Consider the following 15,862-nt stretch of genomic DNA (forward strand, 5'->3'; position numbering starts at 1 on the left):
TGCTTTCCAGGCTGCTGCTCATTCTAATAGAAGTAGTACAAGAATCACTTTTGCTTCTGCCTGCGGCCACTGTTAACCTTTTAGTCTGTGTATCCCCCCAAGCTAGCAGTTTTCCGACCCACCTAACACTGCCACTTAACATATCCAAATTCATACAGCAACGCCAGGAAATACAAACAAACAGAACCTTTCGAAAATTTGTTACACAGTATATTCATTCAGCCACGGACTGTATAGATTAGCCAGAGCGGAACGTTTCGTTCGTTGACTTGCTAAGTCAAGTGTAAATTTGTAAAGGAGCAATGCAAAAGTGGCTTCGTTCCTGCTCGGGGAACTTTTTCTAGAAGATTTTCCTCAAAATCTCGACCGAGGTCTTCTCTAAGAAATTTCACGGAAAAACCCAAAATTGTATTTTTTTTCTTTCCAAAAGAGAAAAACCATGCGATATGCAATTCTCTGCAATCTTATCTTCGATGACGTCACAACGGACATCCGCCAGTAAAACGAGTTATTTTTACCAACAGCTGCAGGCCGCAAGACCTTGTCAAAATCAACTGTAATAAAACGGTAGGACGGGGTTGAGGACAAGAAAGGAAATTACTAATATTTTTAAATGACGCCAACAATTAAGCAACGGAAATCTCCTTTAGACACTCTGTATGTCGAGTCAAATAGATATGTTCGCAAAGAACTCTTGTAACAAAGTTCTCATCATGTTGAAGATCAACTTGATGTCAAATTTATACAGGAAAATCCTGTACAATGGGGGATTTAAATCGCTACTTTTAACTGGTACTGCCATCTAGCTGTCGGAGAGCTTTTGATACTGTTGAACATAAAATACTGCTGTACAAATTGGAGCAGTGTGGCATTAAAGGCAAGTTATTTTTATAGATAAAGGAATCGTTGAGTTGGAGAAGACAGAGAGGGGTTATCAATGGACATTGCTCTTCGTGAACTAATGTTATTAGTGGAGTTCTACAGAGTTCGGTGGCTAGCCCATTGTTGTTTTCTATTAATGATATAGATGAAGGTACACTGACGCCTAAAAGTTTGGAATCACGTTTCATTTTTCTTAATTTTCAAATCTTTTATTAAAACAGAACCAAGTTGTTTACCAATTTTTATTAAAATATTTCTATTATGTATAAACATCAAAAGACTCAAATAACATTTAAGAAATTTCTAGATTATTCGAGAAATATTCCAGAAAGGTTTAGAAGACTTTTGATTCAAACGTTCAGATTCAAACTGAATCTGAATGTTGACTGCGCAGTTGTTACTATTACTGTATGACAAATGTCTTGTAGACAGATATTTTCTAACAGATTGGAAGGTATCTTTATTGAAGCTAATCAAAGAGCCTGGTAAACCCCGCTTCAGATCCTGAGTCCTACTGGCCAATAGCCCTTCTGGCTAGCCTTGGCAAGTTACTGGAAAGGTTGATGATTCTGCGCATTACACAGTTAATAGAGCAGCGTGGAAAGATATCAATACGGGTTTACATCGGGAAAGTCAGCAGAGGATGGATGCTTTAGTGGACTTTCGAACACACATCGAGAGTTCTGCTTCAAAATATTAATTAGCCATTTTTGTGGATTTTTTTAAGAGTGCCATTAACTCAGTATGGTTTTTATTTGTTTGGTTTGGTTTTTTATGGCGCATTGGCAGCTGTGGCCATAATGCGCCAACTCAGTATGGTGGAAGGCTGCTCTTGCTCAGTTGAAGGTAACTGGATGTTCTCAAGAACTATATAAATTGTTTGGAAGTTATTTTAGTGAGAGATACGTAATTGTTAAATCTAAAACCTTTTATATTAAAAAGCAGGTTTATCGTGGTTGTCCCCAAGGTCCAGTCTTGGGTCCTTTCATATGCAACCTTGTCTTGCAAAATTGGTTAGCTCGCTCTTTTTCCAACTATAGGACAATAGCTTTTGCTGATGATTTAACAATTACAGTGGCTGGGAATTCTAGGAGTAGTCTTGAACATAATGCTGATATTGTATTGACTGATTTGCATCTCTGGGCACAAAACTATAAGTTAACTATTAATCCGTATAAAACTAAAATAAGGCTTTTTAAAAGAAAATTGGACCCTGGTCGACATCCACAAATAAAATTAAATGGTATTCAGCTACCAGTGACATCTGAAGCTAAATCTAAGAATAGTAATAGATTATAAACTCTAATTTTTTTCCACATCTAACATATTTAGGAGCTAAAGTGAAAAAGTTCTCTGCTGCTGTTATTCGTGTTTCTAAGTCTGTCTGGGGTTTATCCCGCAAGACTTTCTCATTATATTATAAGGCAGTATTTCTCCCTCATGACAACATATGCAGCAGGCCGTTTGGTTTCATCGTGCTATGTTGATGAGGTTCCCAGCAAAACTCAACTCTATACAAAGATCAATGCTTCTCAGCATGTTGAGAGTGTGTAGGACAGCACCTACTGCAGCAATTCAGGTGTTGGCCGGGGCTATTCCTTTGGACTATATTATTGGATTAAGAAGACGGTACCTGTTACGTTTTATAACGTTACAATTGATACTCAGAAAGATATTAAAAGGGAAAAGTGGCGGTGTATGAAGGAGATAATTAACCTGTAGCAAACGAGATAGGACACTGGAACTGCGGGAAGGTGACAAAGTTATTTCTTCCTGAGGTGACGTTTCTCCTAGATAAAAAGTAACTGAATGGTTAAAGCCTGGGTTGGAGTTACTATATATAATAACAGGCCATGGCTCATTGAATCAGAAAATATTTGCTCTAGGATTAGCAAATATTGAATTGTGTTTATGTGGAGTTAAGGAAAATTGGTTTCACATTTTGTATGAATGTAATTTGTATGATAGTGCGTAATCTATAATTAGTGATCTCCTTATTAATGTGATTCCTGGACAGGAGTTCCATCTTTTAATGGAACGAGATAAACTTCAGCAGTTATAAAGCTTTGCTAAAGATCTAAGAAGAAGTATGCATCCATAATTAAGAACTAGTTTAGCTTTGGATAATTAACTGTGATTAACTGTGGTCTGTGTAGTTAATGTTGGCGAGTTTTTTGTGTTTTTTTTAACTGTGGAGTGGGCCCCCATTGTGTTTTTTTTTTATTTTTTTTTGGATTATTATTTTTTTAATGAATTTAATTAATTTATAATTCTCATAAGTTCAGAAACTTTATTGTTGTAAATAAGTGTTTTAAATGTCTTGGTTATGGCCATTCATCTGTTCATTGTACACACAAATCTGTAAGTTGTATATATTGCGCACAAGGAGGACATATTTTTAGAGATTGCCAACTCAAAGATCAACCTCCTAAATGCGTTAATTGTAAAAGGAGGGGTAAAGACTGTGAACATTCTACAAGAGACTCAAGGCCGCCGTAGCCTAGTGGTCAGGCGCGCGGGTGCATAAGTACACGTGCCTTGAGTGACCGGGGTTCAAGCCCGTGACTGCTGAATACGGTGCTGTTTCTTGTATTCTGTGTATCTTGTAAACTCCTCTGACCGTTTGGTCGTCCCGGAGTATAAACAGAAAATTTATTTAAATGTCCTGTGTAACTTAGAGCTTTAGATATTTCCAGTATGCGCATCTGTAATGAATAATAGTTCTACTAATAATAATGTAGCACAGTTAATTAATGGGGGGGGAGATTTCATACAGATCATGCAGTTAAATGGGCAGAGATCAAGAAGTGTTATGATCAAGATGAGGCTAAGGTTGTTATGATAGAGAAAGGGTATGATATTTCGTGTCTTCAATAACACCCATGGGAGTTCTAACATTGATTTAACAACAGTAACTCAACAGTTGAACAGAAGGATCTGTTGATGGGATGTATATACAGAGAATACTAATAGCGATCACAGATCAATTGTGTTTAGCTTAAGTTTTGGTAGATGGAATTTAAATGAACCTGTAGTGCAAGATAATGTTAGACTTAATTATAAAAGGATCAGTTGGAGAAAATTTGGGTTTAGCTTCTCAAACAGTTTTTCAGATATTGTTAAACAACGGTTATCTGGATTAAGGGCGGTTGAATATGCTTTTTATGTACAGACAGCACGTTATAATGCTTTACATTTTTCTACTAAGAAAAAGAGAGAGTTAATACATAAGGTTCCTTGATGGTCTGCTGAGTTGACAGCCCTAAGAAAAGAAGTATTTGATCTGAGGAAAAGGTATCAAAGACACAGAGGATGGAGTGTTTCTGAAGCATTAGTTTACAAAGAGTTGTACAAAATTAAGAAAAAGCAGTACCATAAAGCTATTTATAATCATAAATTTGAAGCTTGGAAGAATTTGGTTTACACAGTTGGGAATAACGAACCCTGGGGACTTCTTTTTAAACCTACAAGAAACAAACTGAATATTAAAATTTAATTAGAACAGTTGTTTCTGACAATAAGGAATCTTTTGATTGGCTTTCCACTATCACAACTATAACTGACAGATTGTTTTTGGTTGACTGTGTTAGTGAGGACACAGTTATGCAGAATAAGGTTAGAGAAGAGAATATAAATTATATTGGCGGTCATGATATTGAATCATTCAGTATTACTGAACTTAGGATGGTATGTTCTAAGTTAAATGTAAACAAAACACCTGGTCTTGATAGAATTGAAAATAATAGTATTCTTAAATTTGTTGAGCTGTTTCCTGAGATAATGTTAAATACGTTTAATAAATGTTTCCTTCAGGGTCTTGGAAGACAGCCCTATTGAAGCTGCTTCATAAACCAGGGAAACCATTAACTGATCCGAGAGGTTATAGGCCTATATCGTTGCTTGCAAACCTCGGGAAGATTTTTGAACGGTTATTACTAATAAGACTTGAAACTTTATTTTGTACAATGAAATTGGATTTTCCCTGACAATACGGATTTAAAAAGAAATGTTCCACAGAAGATGCAATTCATGATCTTGTAGATTTTGTTACTTGTTCTAATTTTAAGTATGTCCTAGCTCTCTTCATAAATTTTGAAGGAGCTTTAGATACAGTTTGGTACCCCAGTGTTTTTAAATCTTTGAGAGCTTTGAATTGTCCTGATTTGTTGTTTAGGACAATCAGCAATTATTTATCAGATAGAAGAATTATAGTTAGTTCTCAACATTTGAAATTTGAGAGAGTAATTAATCGAGGGTGCCCCCAGAGTTCGGTGTTGGGACCGATTTTTTGGAATCTGGTCTTTAACACTTGGTTAGAACAAGACTGTGTGGATTGTCATAAGGTGCCATATGCGGGCGACTGGTGCTGTGTGTGTGTGTGTGCGGGGGAATTCCAGACGAATAATTGGAGGTAAACTAGAAGGGGTAGTCGGTAGTCTGATGAATTGGACTATGAATAATAAACTCAGAATTTCTTCTAATAAGACTGTAATGATGTTATTGAAAGGTAAACTGAACTACAGGACACCACCCCGATTAATTATTAATAGTAAACCTTTGATGTCTCAGGATTTTTTATTGGCGCATTAGCAACTAAGGCTATAATGCGATGTCTCAGGTCAAATGTCTCACTTAAGGATTTTGTTGGACGACAATTTATTTTTTACACCCCACTTGGAAACAATTTATTTTTTACACCCCACAAAAAAAACATTGATGTAGTAATATTACAAGAACCATATGTACACATGAAGGCTGTCAGGGGCTATCCCATAACATACAAAGTAGTCCAAACGGGGGATGACACCCCATGGGCAGCAATTTTGGTAAGAAACCCAGATATAACGGTGACCAAAATCACTCAGCTATGCACATCTTGGGCCGCATGTGCCCAGCTCACCACGGCCTTGGGCGCGTTTTATGTCATAGCCCTTTACTGCCGTCCGGGTGAGGACATCGACTTCGCAGTAAGGTACCTAAGTCTGGCTAGTGATATGCTCCCAAATGCTAAAATCATCGTGGGAGCAGACGTTAACTGCCGGTCGCCAATGTGGCACAGCCATACCCCAGATAGACAGGGTACCAGAAACGGGACCAAGTTGGAAGAGTTCCTGGCAACCTCAACATTAACTGTACTAAACTTACCCAACAATCTGCCTACATTCTGCAACACATTATGGGAGGCCACTATAGACGTTACCATGGCAACGAGGAATGCTGCCAACAACATTTCCAAATGGACCGTCCGTGAGGCCTGGACAACGTCTGATCATCGTGCCATTACGTTCAGTCTAAACAAATCACTGGCCACAGTACCTGTGAACAGACAAACTGCCCATAGATATGCCATAGCAAAGGCAGACTGGGAACTCTTCCAGACCACCCTACGGAATAGCATACAACAACGACAGAGAGAACTCCAATGTATCGAGGACCCAAGAATCCTCCAAATTAAAACGACTGAAATCATAAAACAAGCCAGCGACACAGCCATCAGGAAGAAAAATCCAACACCAGGGAAAGTGCCCTGGTGGAATCAAAACCTCCAGCGACTCAGGAAGGAGGCACAGGAAAGAAGAAAGGCCTTCCAGCGAGCCAGACGCTCCTGGCCGATGGCGGAAATTGAAACCCTACGACAGAGCTACAAAGAGGCGAGAAACGCCTATACAGCACAAATTAGAGAAAGCAAAAACCAATCTTGGGAGCGCCTGGTCTCCACCACTGGAAACAAGGACCCTTGGGGACTTGTATACAAGATCGTCACCAACAAACTTCCCAGAGGGGAAGTAGTTGAAGCCACTAAAACACCTGAAGGAAACTTGACTATCACTTGGGAACACACCATCAACAATATCCTTGACGCTGCCTTTCATCCAGAGATACAAATAATGACAACAGAACAGAGCCGAGTTTGCCAGGCCAATGAGACTCATCAAACGGCAACAAAAGAGCACCCTTTCACCTTGGAAGAGATCAGCAATGCAGCAGACCTAATAAAGGGAAATAGATGCCCTGGACCGGACCTTCTGGAACCCGAAATTATCAAAAAAACGGTAGAGTACGCTCCGAACTTACTACTAAACCTATATAACCTCTGTCTCAGAGAAGGTATCTTCCCGAATTCCTGGAAGATGGCAAACGTTAAACTCATCCTAAAGAATCCAACAAAGCCACCACACCTTCCGGACTCCTATCGGCCCATTGCACTTTTGACAGTTATCAGTAAGCTATTTGAACGACTACTTTACACACGGATCCAACATTACTATGATGAGGCAGGCCTGGCCTCAGCAAACCAATTCGGCTTCAGACGAGGAACCTCCGCCGTGGATGCCTTAACTCACCTCCTGACCAAGGTAAACAGATGTAATACAAAGTACTTCCTAGTGATAGCCGTGGACTTCGCTGGGGCGTTCGACTCACTTTGGTGGCCGAGCGTCCTGGCGAGGTTGCGCGAAGCCAACATGCCGGAAAACCTCTATAACACCATCAAAAGTTACCTAAGCAACAGAACCATCAAAGTCACTGCCCCCTATGGCACACTCTCCAGGCATGTCCATCGGGGCTGCCCTCAAGGTTCGGTCCTTGGCCCACTACTGTGGAATATTGTCTTGGACACCTTTCTTAACATCGATCTCAATGAAGTACAATCTCAGGCATTTGCGGACGACCTCATTCTGACGATACAGGCAAACTCAAGGGCTGCGTTAGAGGTCCTCGCAAATCGGGCCCTGACCACTCTCCAAGAATGGGCAAAGCGAAATCAACTCAAAATATCCTCCACAAAAACAAACTCCATCCTACTAAAAGGACGCCTTGATCTTAGGCGGCCTCCGCAAATAAAAATTGGACAGGAAACAATCAAATTCTCCAACCAACTGAAATACCTAGGCGTGATATTGGACCAAAACCTGTCATTTCAGGACCATCTGAAATATCTCCTTAAAAAAATAAGACGCTACGCAGCCATGGTTGCCAGGGTCACGCGTAAAGAATGGGGCTTGAAAAAGCGAGTCCTCAAACTGTTCTACAAAGCTATCTTCACTCCGATCGTCACCTACGCATCCGGTGCATGGTTTCAAAAAACTACAACAGCAGTAAACAGACGTATCACGGACCAAATTCACAGATCCATCCTCCTAACAATCACTCGCGCTTGCCGCACGGTGAGCACCCACGCCCTGCAAGTGCTCGCAGGCACTCTCCCGCTGGACCTAGAAATCATACAACGCGGCCTACTATACTACCTAGACAAAGGCACCCCACAGACTTTTCTGGGGTTCACTATTGACCTAACCAGCAACAGAAATGTGGAAAAGAAGAGGATACAAACTCACCTGCAGCAGGCATGGCAGGAAAGGTGGAGCAACTCTCAAAAGGGAGAGATCACAAAGAAATTTCTACCCAATATTGAACAAAACTACCCAACCTCACCCAACTGGTTCTCCCCAGGTCTACAAGCAACGTACCTCTTAACTGGACACGGAGCTATTAATGCCAAACTGTCTCTACTTGGGATTCAGGTTGATCCAACTTGCACTTGCGGGGGGCTGGAGAGCTGGCAGCACCTAATGTATGACTGCAGGCTCTATGAAGACCTACGTGGTGTTTTACTCACCAGAATCCACTACTTGCCACAGGGACAAGAACACCACCTCCTAGACACGAAGGAGGAGTATCAAGCCTTCTCGGATTATGCACAGGCACTGTTCACGAGGAGGAGGACGAGGAGAAACCAAATGGCCGCAGCCCACAACCCACTACCATTATAACCAAAGAACATCTGTTCTTCAGCTCACCGGGCTCCCTTGCCTGGTGCCTTTCCACCCCCTCCCCTGCGCCGGTGGTGGGACGGTCCCCCCGGCGCCCCCTGCTTTCTCCTGGTGAGGCATGGGCATGCCTCACTGACTTCTGGGGTTGCCTACTCTATCATCCCCATATTTCTGCCTTAACCCCCCCAGCCTTCAGTCTCCCACCCACTCTATCTTTATGCTAGCGAATGTCCTACACACAAAAACTTAATTATGTCAAAATTCCCGTTCGGCCATTCTTTCGGCCGTTATTATGCAAGCATTATCCCCCTCACCTAACGATCATCAAACCGACGATGATGGATATATGTCTCAGTCTGTACGTACGTGCATATAAAAGAGCGCGCGCGTTTTTTTTTTTTTTTTTTTTTAGGTCCTAGCCTCTGAAATCTCAGGAAATTAGGTGGCAGGACCTGCCAGAGTGAAACTAAAACTACTGGGTTCCTGGTCTGCCTCCACGGGGCGAAGGTGGGGCAACGTTGGGCCTCAGCAGGGGTCCAGCGGCTAAACGACCAGATGAACAACGGTACACGACATCACACAGATACAAAGCCCACACACTTTTAAATCTCTGGCATTTCCCAGTGAACTGGTACACCCACAATGAAAGCAACACGGAGATGGGGGAAACCCCTGGTGCCGTCTGACACTAAATACACCTTACACCTTACACCTTACACCCCACTTGGAACACTTAAGTGGTAAAGTAAAAAAAAAAAAAAAAAAAATACACAGCCTCTATTGTTTTTTCTTTATTTATTTATTTGTTATTTTAATTAATTTATTATTAATAATTTATTTATTTATTTATTTCTATATTTATTTTGTTATTATTTATTATTTTTTATATTTATTTTTTTATAAATAAAAAATAAATATATATTTTTGTTTTTTTTTAATTTTTTTTCAACTCGTTTGAGTTGGTTTATTTATTATTATTATTTTTTTGTCTGCAGGCATCAGAAAGAAAACTGATGCTGGACTTACCTTATGGGTTTGTGTTGTTTTTTTATGCTTCCAGGTATGGGCAGCCTCTGGTAGTGGGATTGTTGGCACCCACCGGTATTGCACTACCTCTGGTGCGTGCTGGGGGGTACAGCACAGACAGTGAAGGAGACCCTTGACCGGGCTTCACGTGTGTAGGGATAGGCACCAGGTAACAGATACTTAAGTGGTGCCTGCTCCCTGGTGGCAGAGAGGCCTTTTTTTTTTCTTATAACATATTACACACACTTTAACGCACACTTTACACTACTGGCCCATTAATAGAATACTTGAACACAGAATATACAGGTGGAGATGGACGTTAGTCTGGGTGTCACCATAGACAAGTATATATATAATGAATAATGAAAAAATTATTATGAATTTATTTATTTTATTTTGTTTTATAAACTGAGACCTAAGACGTCTCATCTACTGGAACTGGCCCACCTTCGCGTGGTGTGGACGGGTACCTGGAAGCAGCCTTCCCCGTGATCGCTGCTTCTAGGTATCCAAGAGGCCAGCACATCACAACGTACATAAAATACACAAACATGACACTACTTCATGTCTGGCCTATTTTACAGAGTCCGTTAAAACCTACAGTAAGACGAGGCGGATTTGAACTCAGGTTCTAGGAGCCGCCCTAAAAAAAAAAAAAATCTATTCTCCACAGTCTGTTCTTCTTTTAAGAATATCCGTGGCTCTGGCATATTGAGGACAAATCTTATCCACCGCTGTGTGAGCTGAAGGAGATTTCCTCCGCCAGCAATTGACATATTGGTGTCTCTGTACATATTTTACTCAGGCGTAGATAGCAAGGTTTTTTCCCCAGAAACTGGGAAAAATAATGAATTCGAGTTTTCATGTCAGTCTATGGAAAGTCTATGGAAAGTATTGAGGAAGTTACCAACTTGTTTGCATTCAAATGGTTTTTTAAATTAACATGGTATAACCATGTTAATTTAAAAAACAAAGACTATTGCAAATTTCTAGGGTTAGTCCAGTGTTCGGTGCACATCATGAGATATCATTATATCGATCACTCGTTCCTCAATAACCCACAATTTACTGGGACAGTTGTTGTGACTATATTGTTTCCGGTAGTGACGTAACTATTAAAATCTTTCGCTGAATATTTAAACTTCCGCCATATCAAATGGAATTTGCTTGAATTGTTACGTAATATTGAGTTCGTTATTGTGTGTGGTATAAATAGGACTGCTCCTTCCTGATAACTCGAACTGAAACGGTGGATGAAATAGGTTGACTGGTTTGAATTAGCTGATAATTTAAGAAGTTGGTAGGGAATAAATTATATCTAAACTAATACAAATTTAGAATGGTGGCCTAACAGGTCAGGTGCTTACCAGTCTCCTAATCTACTAGTTCCGGTTCATCTGCAGTTGATTGCTGATAGCGATCCAACTTTCTACATACCATTTAGGAGAGGAGAGGTGAGGGGTATTGTAGGTAGGCATTTTGTGGCTTCAGTCAATACACAGCGCATGGCTTAAGAAAGGTGAGAATGAACGTTGATTTGGCCATTGGCACAAATGGACTTCTGTCCAGTGACAGATGGCAGGTGCACAATCACCACTCATCGATCGGGCCATGCAAAAGTGCATTGATGGTTTCTTTCCATTCGAACAGGTGCACCATCAAGTGGATAACTGTAACTCTTTCAGGAGTTATAATATGCTTGAGGTCAATAAAATGCCAATCGGACATATGAAGGAGAGGTGCGGCGAGGGATTAAATTTGATGAAGTGGAGAGTTGAAGTGGAGAGGGAGGGAGGGATATGTAGGCGGATGCAAAGTTAATGCCTTCAGTTCATTAATAAACTTAGGTTTCGGCGGTGATCAAATCGTAAAAGATTCGACTCACGTAGATATTATGCAATGTTTGCACTTCTGAGTTTATTTGTGAGCCAAGAAACTCGATTTCGTGATCGCAACTTTTCTCGTTTAAAAGAAATGAACTAACTTAATTATCTCGGTGAAATTGCAAACAAACCGAAAAATATAATTTATATATATATTATAAATTACAAGGATTATAAAGTTAAAATCTTTGGTGTAATAAAACTGGCCTTTCATTACAGTTTGTTTTAAATTTTGTGTTTTTAGTTCTTCATATACAAGAAACATTCAACAGAAGCTGATATATCTCACATGAATGTATTAGCTCTTTGCACCAACTCACGTCTTATTTTTATGATGTAGTCACCTCAAAAAATATCATTGACTCACATACAAGTGATATCCGGCTCCCCTGCTTCATCATGAATCACTTCATGAACACTCTTATTAAGGATTCAAATAAGACGCATTAAATACTTTATATCAATATTCTGCCATTCTGAAAACAAACTTTATTAGGAATTAATAATTCTATAGGATTTGAAAGTGGTCACTTGGCCGGTCAATTTAAATGACCTTGAATTCTCTGCTGTTCCTCGTGCCAGGTTAAAGCAGTACAGGCCCTGATAGACAAAAGTTGTCATCATGGAACACAGGACGACCGAAATGATTGTCCCTGAAATGATCAGAAAAATGCAAAAATCGAAATGATCAGAAAATGGCAAAAATTGAAATGATAAAAAAAATTTATATTTGATAAGCCAAAAATGAACCAAAAAAAAAAAAAAAAAAAAAAGGTCACTCAACATGGAACATCTGTGTTGTTGTCATAAAGGTTACTTTTAAGCGGTAATTATCACGACCGTGTTCTAGAACGGTCTCGTTGTTTTTGGTAACTGTTCTCCAATCAACGTATTCTTCACTATATTGTCTATGTTATCTATTAAGAATACATTGATTGGAGATCAGTGATCAGAAACAACGATATCTGCCAACCTTTAAATAATCAAAACGACAATGTTAACACGAATATATTAATAAAAATTACAATAACAAATCCAAAGAAATTTATTGAACATAGTACATACTTACGAGAAGCTATGAACAATATAGTTCATTTATATGATTAATGGCCACTAAGTATGTTCAGCATTTTTTATTTCTTTCAGTTGTAGCAGAGTTTTAGAGACTAAATCTTATCCGGATGCCTTCCTAGTAACAGCGTCTTGGCGCCTGAGTGATATGCATCATAATTAGTCGCACACAATGTTATTGTCTTCTATTCCACCTGCTATTTCTATTCATTTTTTACCGTGTAGTTTCTACTCTCCCCGCTCATCGTAAAATCATTGCCTTCTCATAAGAATAGGAATATCGCTCTTATATTCGTTACAATCCTACAGATCACGATGATATTAGTGTTCACTTGCCTCTGACCTCGACATTTTCAATAATTTCCGTCGTACCGATACTGCGTTTTTTTGCAATTGACTCTCTAAGAATCATAAAAATCTTTGTCCAGACGTTTAAATATTGTAGAAGTGACACGCAATTTTATAAACACTCAGCGCTCTCCGTTTTGGTTATGGCAGCATCTTCACCACCTGATGAATAATTTCTCTCAAACAAGTTGGAGACTGTACACTCATTTCATGTGCTCTTGCCAGCGTATTCCTTATCATCGAAAGGATACTCACACCAATGTAAGTTGCTGTTGTTGTTGTTGTTGTAGGGTTTTAGAACCATCAGCAAATTAGACCATATTGTACCATATATATGATGTCTGCAAATTTTGTATTCTGTGGTCGACTTGCTGTTTGCTGGATGAAAAATTCAAGTTTTCGGGAGTTAAAAACCATGCTACCCTCGGCTGAAACAGCCATTTTGTGCAAAATACCCCATAAAAACTTCTCGTAAGATTAAAGGGATTCGAACTCAGGTCTTTTCTTATGTGGGGAGAAGTGATTAGAGCAACGGTGCTACCCACGAGGGCAATACATAAGTATTTGTGTATGCATTTTAAAAGCCCACTGTCCTTTGGACTACTTAATTTTCCTTTAAGCAGCCTAAGACAAAAGTTAGATGAAAATTGTTATGTCGGTCGGTTTTGTTTATAAAAAATATTCAGAAATTTTGCTCACTAAACAGTAATGAATGTTTTAGGACAATATTTCAGAAGGAATTTAAGAGTAAACTGAGAATTATTATAGTAAACACAAAGGGGAAACTTCGTGTTTAGTTTAAATATTTCTCATTCATAAAAAAGCTGTTTAGTTAATTAGTTCAAGTTAAAAATCACTACAGCATATTTGTAAATTTTATTTCGATTTATTTGTTAAATTATTTTACAATATTCTAAGAAACAGGACGCTGTCTCAACGCAAGTTAATGCAAATTTTGTCTCTTCCCCCAACCGTCCATGGAGAGACACACAACCCACAACCGTCCATGGAGAGACAAAAGCTTTCCCATTGAAAAATTTGACGCAGAGTAGCATTATTGAAGAGGCTATTTCAAATTTTAGATCACTCTATTATACCAATGGAGAATGGTATATATTTCTTTACGCAGCCACAGGTCATGGGAGATTTAAAGCCATTCTCGTACTTAGTTCGTCAATTCATTGGGTAATCACAAGTTCAATATTCCTTGATTTACAACCAAGGAAGTCAGATTAGACTTCCCCAGGATACAGCAAACCGTTTCGTTGAATATTTCTCATCAGTCACAAACAATTTGAAAAACAATATGACAAACTAGCATTATTCAAAATCAACCAGCATGATGCATTCAGTTTTATTGGTATTAAGGCATCCGACCTCTAACATATCTTATAAAAACTTAAGAACGATTTCAGTGCAGGCCCTGATTGCATTCTTCTCATACTTGGGAAGAAATGTTGCACAACTCTGATGTCTATACTTTGCATATCTGCAGTATATTTCTGCGCACTATAACCTATTGTACTTCTTGAGCAAGTCGACCTTGTTTCCATACATAAAGAAAACTCCAAAGATTAACCCCAAATTTTCAGACCTATTAGCATCCTTAATACAATATTTGATACAATATTATAAAAACATATAACATACACTTTGATAATTTTAGAGCAGGCTGTTAACATGGATTTGTGGATGTTTTATTTGTAGCAACTTAGACAATATTGCGCCATATCGTCTCTAAATTTCGTGTGTTATGTCGTTTTTTATTGGTCGGAAAACCTGAGTTTCCGGGAGGGGGAACCATGCTACCCTCGCTTGAGACTGACTAAACATGTCACGTTGTCAAAAAGACCCATTAAAATTCTTCGCGTTATTGTCGGGATGAAAACTCAGCTACATTCCATCCGGTGTGCAGAGGATAGTGATCATATCCACTGTGCCATCCACGAGGGTTTATTTCATTAGACAAAATTCTATCAGACAGGTAACACAAGCAATGGATCTAAGCGTCATATTTGCACAGAACTGCATGTGCAGGCAGTGATTACTGCCATAGGGGCCGAGGTTCTGCCACATCCCCCTAATTCACGGGCTTATCCCCCTAGTGATTTCTTCCTGTTTTAATGTCTGAAGGAAGCTATGAAAGGCAAGCGTTTCGCATCCGACACAACGATGCTCGCAGAACCACAATAGAAGCACTTTGCAGTCATCCGAAAAATGGCTTGCAAGAAGCATTTAATGCGTGGGTACGAGGGTGGCGAAAGTGTGTAAAATTCAAGGGAGAGTTTTTCGAGAAGGAGAAATCCATAGAAGATTCAGATTATGACAATTAAGATAAGACCTTGCACCAGTCCGCAAATTAAATGATCACCTCTTCTAATAGATCTTACATTGTCATAACTAATTTCCAAAAAAAAAGACCTGGGGGTAATTGTGTAGATATGAAGTTTTCTGAGAGTGCAGACAGACTGCAAGAGTAGCTCATGGAGTTTTGTCAATAATATACAGGAAATTTGCTAGCAGGAATAAGGAGGTGATTATCTCATTGTATAAGGCAATGGTCAAGCCACATCTTGAGTACTGCATACAGGTCTGGAGGCCTCATTTTTAGGAAGAACGTAGAGCTGGTGAGAGGTACAGAGAAAGGTAACGAGACTGCTGAGGGGGAGCAAAGGGGTTCCCTTACCAAGAAGGCGCAATATGGCCTGAGCAGCCCTTGCATTAAAAATAACACTAACAATAACAATTAACAATCTTACAAAGAAAGTCTTCGGTTCTGCAAATGACAGCAACTGGTGATCTTATTAAGGTGGTTAAGTCGTTGAATGGCTTGAGCAAATTCAATGCTGGGTGGGATTTTCCCTCTTGCTCAGACTGTGC

The sequence above is a fragment of the Mastigoproctus giganteus genome, chromosome 2 (genome assembly GCF_048544385.1).
Source record: "Mastigoproctus giganteus isolate SK-2022 chromosome 2, ASM4854438v1, whole genome shotgun sequence".
Lineage (NCBI taxonomy): Eukaryota > Metazoa > Arthropoda > Arachnida > Uropygi > Thelyphonidae > Mastigoproctus > Mastigoproctus giganteus.